General features: G+C 44.3%; 1 long non-coding RNA gene across 1 annotated transcript; it reads left to right on the plus strand.

Moving 5' to 3' along the window:
- Positions 1 to 1,987: 1,987 nt before the first annotated feature.
- Positions 1,988 to 2,894, plus strand: LOC148315072 (uncharacterized). Its single transcript, XR_015841303.1, has 3 exons — positions 1,988 to 2,408; positions 2,496 to 2,598; positions 2,660 to 2,894. It is a non-coding gene; the product is annotated as an uncharacterized LOC148315072 (long non-coding RNA).
- Positions 2,895 to 5,706: the final 2,812 nt, after the last annotated feature.

Genomic DNA, 5,706 nt, shown 5'->3' on the forward strand with positions numbered 1-5,706 from the left:
TCCAGCCGCTCGCTCGCGCTAGCTCAGCCACTCGCGCGCGCTAGCTCAGCCGCTCGCACCTGAGTCGCGCTAGCTCAGCCGCTCGCACCTGAGTCGCGCTAGCTGATGTCAGCTCACCAAGACTCAATCCCCCAAGTGATCGTTTCCAGAGGTATCACCCCATTTCAATGACAGATGCTATGAATCTATTGGGAGTCACTGCCAATAACAATGACTATAACCAACAAAAGGTGTCTTGGCATTAGTCTACTAAACAACGTCAGGGGAGGGACTTCACTGGTCACCACACTCCTTAGACTCACGGTTTCAAACCAAAAAAAACCTCAGCTTACAAGCAAACAATGAAACAAAGAAATAAGATTAACACAAAACATGTGTCTCTCATGCCATCTATATACCCAAAATAAATAAAAATAACACAAAAGATTACAGCAATGGCTTCTTGGGAGCCACTCAGACTCAACCAATCACATGGCTGTTTAGAGAGATGGGCTGTTGTGCTTTGGGCTTTTTGCAGTCTGTTGTCTAAACCTGGGACGTTTCTTGCTTGCAATAACATAAATGATAAGACTGACTACAACATTGTGGACAGCTGCCCTTTTGTCCAGCTTTCTCCTACACCATCACCCAAACACCATAGTCACATAATGTATAATTCACGGTCAATTAGAAGCATAGATGACTCAGACTTTGTCCAGCAGGGTGTGCTAACATGCACTGAACAGCCCAATGAGTAAAAGGGTTGATGGTCGCGAGAGTGATGCTTAGTCCATATAATGGGCGCGTCGCTTTACAAGGCGCTTTGACTGTTTTGGGGAAGATTAGGGACTTTAAAGAGCGCCCTATGGCCCGGAAAATACGGTATAAAAGAGGAAAGATTGCAGCCGTACAATGAAGACGCTCTAAGATGAACAGCTTGTTGGCTTTTGAGGTGAGTGGTGCAAAATCAAATGGATGATGACACTTGTTAAGATGAGACTGTCTTTTCCGTAGCGGCCCCGGACGAGGAGGAGCAGATGCTACGGCGCTTGGAGAGCAAAATGCCAACTGGACAGGGAGACTATTTCTTTGTTGTTCTTATCTTTGCTCTGTCACTAACTCACTGGGTGTGCACTGCCAACACTGACTGCATGATAGGGAGAAGTCGAGTTCCTATTTGCCCCTTCTTCCACTGTTTTTGCCCCCCTTTCTTGTAACAGGCTGGCAGCGGAGCGGGATGGCCCAAGTGGTGCTAAGAACCACTGGACGAGAGTCGTCATCGCACAATTAAGTGAGAAGTCCACAACTGAAAGTTTTGCAGGATGGGCACAGCCATGAAATAAGATGGTGACATACAAGTCAATGTTTGTTGTTGCAGGTTGGAGAAGGAAGCGGTCGAGACGGGAGTCTCAGAACAGCAGCGGAAGTCATAAAATCGAATTGACGGGGCAGAAGAGGAGCCGGATGAAAGGGTGGAAAAAGTTAAAACGCATGCATGCAAATCCATCAACAAGTGGCACATGAACATTTTTGTTACAGGCCGTTTGTGGACAAGGAATGATCGCTCCGTCAAGTGATGCTCCAAGCTGAGCAGCTTCCTGGCTCTTGAGGTAGATGACAGCATTCTTCTAACAACGCTTGGAGAGCAAAGCACCAACTGTACAGGGAAAGTATTTTTGTTGTTCTTATCTTTGCTCTGTCACTAACTCACTGGGTGTTCACTGCCAACACTGACTGCATGATGGGGAGAAGTCGAGTTCCTATTTAACCCTTCCACTGTTTTTGCCCCCCCCCCCCTTTTCTTGTAACAAGCTGGCAGCAGTGCGGGATGGCCCAAGTGGTGCTAAGAACCACTGGACGAGAGTCGTCATCGCACAATTAAGTGAGAAGTCCACAACTGAAAGTTTTGCAGGATGGGCACAGCCATGAAATAAGATGGTGACATACAAGTCAATGTTTGTTGTTGCAGGTTGGACGGGGGTCTCAAAACGCACGGCCAATGCATCAACAAAGTGGCGCAGGGCTCAGAGATGGATTCAAAGAGGAAAGATTGCAGCCGTACAATGAAGACGCTCCAAGATGTACAGCTTGTTGGCTTTTGAGGCGAGTGTTGCAAAATCAAATGGATGATGACACTTGTTAAGATGAGACTGTCTTTTCCGTAGCGGCCCCGGACGAGGAGGAGCAGATGCTACGGCGCTTGGAGAGCAAAGTGCCAACTGGACAGGGAGACTATTTCTTGTTCTTATCTTTGCTCTGTCACTAACTCACTGGGTGTACACTGACTGCATGATGGGGAGAAGTAGAGTTCCTATTTGCCCCTTCTTCCACAGTTTTTGCCCCCCTTCTTTGTAACAGGCTGGCAGCGGAGCGGGATGGCCCAAGTGGTGCTAAGAACCACTGGACGAGAGTCGTCATCGCACAATTAAGTGAGAAGTCCGCAACTGAAAGTTTTGCAGGATGGGCACAGACATGAAATAAGATGGTGACATACAAGTCGATGTTTGTTGTTGCAGGTTGGAGAAGGAAGCGGTCGAGACGGGAGTCTCAGAACAGCGGCGGAAGTCATAGAATCGAATTGACGGGGCAGAAGAGGAGCCGGATAAAAGGGTGGACAAAGTTAAGAAAACACATGCATGCTAATCCATCAACAAGTGGCACATGAACATATTTGTTACAGGCCGTTTGTGGACAAGGAATGATCGCTCCCGTCAAGTGATGCTCCAAGGTCAGCAGCTTCCAGTGTTCTAACAACGTTTGGAGAGCAAAGTGCCAAGTGGACAGGGAGAGTATTTCTTTGTTGTTATCTTTGGTCTATCACTAACTCACTGGGTGTGCACTGCCAACACTGACTGCATGATGGCCATTTTGGACTGAGTTGTGCATGAAGGCAATGCTTCATTTGAGGCAAATGTGGTCTGATATATTAATTTGAGATTTTATTTTTTTAATTATTTTTTTAAGTGAATTGTCAAACTTCCTTTTTGTATTCTCCACATGTGCGTTTGTACGTGAATTAAAATTGTCAAGTGATTTCAAGTGGTCTATTTGAACTTGTGAGTGGCAGTATATGCATGTTTTTGAAAAATGACAAGTGTAGAATGGCATTTCCCCCAAACATTCGAAGGGTGACTTTAAACATGCTTTCAAACTTTAAAACTCGACTAACAATGTTGATAAACATGCAACAGGTTCGGCATTCGTAGAAAGCAGAAGTTAAATTTTTCATGTAGATAAAAGTAATGGAGGGTAAGTAGTTAAATGTCAATTCTCCTAACATTAAAAGTGGTACATATATAAAACTTGTATAGTAAAACAAGATGAGTGAAGCTTTGAACAAACATTGCGAGACAGCCAATCATACGAACAAGGTGGGCAAAATCCTGCCTTCTGTTAGCTGGCCAGGTTAGCATTGAGCTCATGACTTGAAATTCCACACAGGCAAAGTAAGGCAATAACATCCCACGTAGTTTGAATTTGGTGTTTTAGCCGTTTCATTTTTTACATTTGTCTTTATAATACTGGGCCTGTTTTATTTAATTGTCATTAGAATGTATCTAATAATCAGATACCCTTATACCATATAATATTTGATAATTGGTTTATTTTTTTAATTGAATGTGATATTGTTTTGTTTCATTAATTCAATAAAGTTTAAAAAAAAGAAAAAACAATCTCTGCCTATTCATTCAATAGTTTTTTTTTAAGTCACGTGTCCATGTTCAAAATTTAAACGTCAACTTGGTTGTCTCAGTGCTTCTTCACGCATGTACGCCCCTCCCCTCTATGTACATCTTATTTCTTGAAACAACTGAGCATTAACTCTAAAATTGACCTTTTCCTCATTGCAATGTTACTCGTTATCCTTAGGTCTTTAAACGTGGAGAAAGGGTGATATAAGTTTCGTGTTCGTCCAAGATGCAGCATAATCGCGTGCATGAAATTTGTCCCTCGAGGCTTCCGTAGTTGAGGCGTCACCTTAGGCGCGAGCTGAATTTTCGTTCTTTCTCCTGCGGACCTTCGAAAGGTAAGCACCTCTCTTCGCTGATGCTTTTTAGTTAAATGGCTAGCTTATTTGTATTGTGGTGGAATTGTTTCATGCTGTTAATGATGTGTGTTGCTGCTGGGTTGAACTTTAATGCTCGTTTTGACGGCTGATGCTTGAGCTCCGGTGTAGTTTTTTTAACCTCCTTGTAAGATTGTTGCTCCTTGCGTTGTTGTCCACGGTTGGTTTTCTGTGCTTTGGGGCTTCGTGGTGGCTGAGGTAAAACCGGATTTAATGGCGCGCTGAGCGCGAGTAAATTGCTGGGGCCTAGGAGTCACCGAGCTAACTGCTAAATCGGAGTTTAATGGCGCCCTTTTTATTTAATTTTTTATTTGCCTCCCCTGAAATGTAGTTGTCACTTATGATGTCCACGATTGTTTACTCTGCATTGTGGCGGCTGGGCTAACTGCTAAAACCGGTTAAAATGGCGGGTTCAGCTTGTGATAATTTGCGGGGGGGCCATTTAGCTACTGAGCTAACGGCTAAGATTAGAATTAATGGCTCGCTGAGCGCGAGTGAATTGGTGGTGCCTAGGAGTCCCCGAGCTGACTGCTAAAACCGGATTTAATGCCGCGCTGAGCGGGCGTAAATTGCTGGGGATAAGAGTCACCGAGCTAACTGCTAAAACGGGGTTAAATGGCGCGCTTTTTAATTTTTTATTTGCCTCGCCTGCAATGTAGTTGTCACTTATGATGTCGTCCATGGTTGTTTTCGCTGCATTGTGGCTTCGTAATGGCTGGGCTAACTGCTAAAAACGCTTTAAAATGGAGGGCTCAGCGTGTGTTAATTGCGGGGCCTTTTAGCCACTGAGCTAACGGCTAAGATTGGAATTAATGGCGCGCTGAACGCGAGTAAATGGCGGGAGGGGCCAAAGTAGCTTTTGAGCAAATGACACGCTGAGCAAGGAAAAGGCGGGAGCCTTGTTCCGCTGTGATTGGTCCAGTTTGAACAAGTTATGGTGTTTGAGTCCCTGTGATTGGCCTAGTTTGAAATGCGTCTTGTGGTGTGCTGTTCGAGCCCTGTGATTGGCCTCGTTTGAAACGCGTCATGAGGAGGGCTGTAGTGACCCATGTGATCGGCCTCATTTGAAATGCGTCACAAGGCTGGCTGGTTGAACCCCCCCCCCCTTTTTTTTTTTCTGAACACTGATTCATTTTAAATACATCATGCTATATTGCTGTCCCATGTATATCATACTTGATTGTTTTATCACACATGTACTGCTGTTTTTAATCAGTTTTCAACCTTACGCTGCATAATAAGTGTTTTTATTCCTGTTAAGCACATGCACTTTTTTTTTAAACATTGATCCACTTGGCATTGTGGACTCTTTGCCAAAAATTCCACAATATAGCCAATGCCATTGTGTAATTTCTTGCATTGTGGAATTTTTGGCACTGTAGACTTGTTAGGGGTTGGGGTTTTAGGGGTAGGGGTAAGAGTTAGGGGTTGAAGTTTTAGGGTTAGGGGTAAGGGTTTAGGGCACAGGTGTCAAACTCAAGGCCCGGGGGCCAGATCTGGCCCGCCGCATCATTTAGTGAGGCCCGCCAAGACAAAACATGCACGACTACGTTTCTTGTCAAAATACCAAATGTTTTCTTTGTGACTAACCACACTGTTAAAATGAATTGAATGGTAGTTAAACAAACATTTTCCTGGATTGAGATTTTTAAAACTCATTA

This window comes from Idiotropiscis lumnitzeri, unplaced genomic scaffold (assembly GCF_059441095.1).
Source record: "Idiotropiscis lumnitzeri isolate Australia: NSW breed Sydney's pygmy pipehorse unplaced genomic scaffold, RoL_Ilum_1.0 HiC_scaffold_146, whole genome shotgun sequence".
Taxonomy (NCBI): Eukaryota; Metazoa; Chordata; class Actinopteri; order Syngnathiformes; family Syngnathidae; genus Idiotropiscis; species Idiotropiscis lumnitzeri.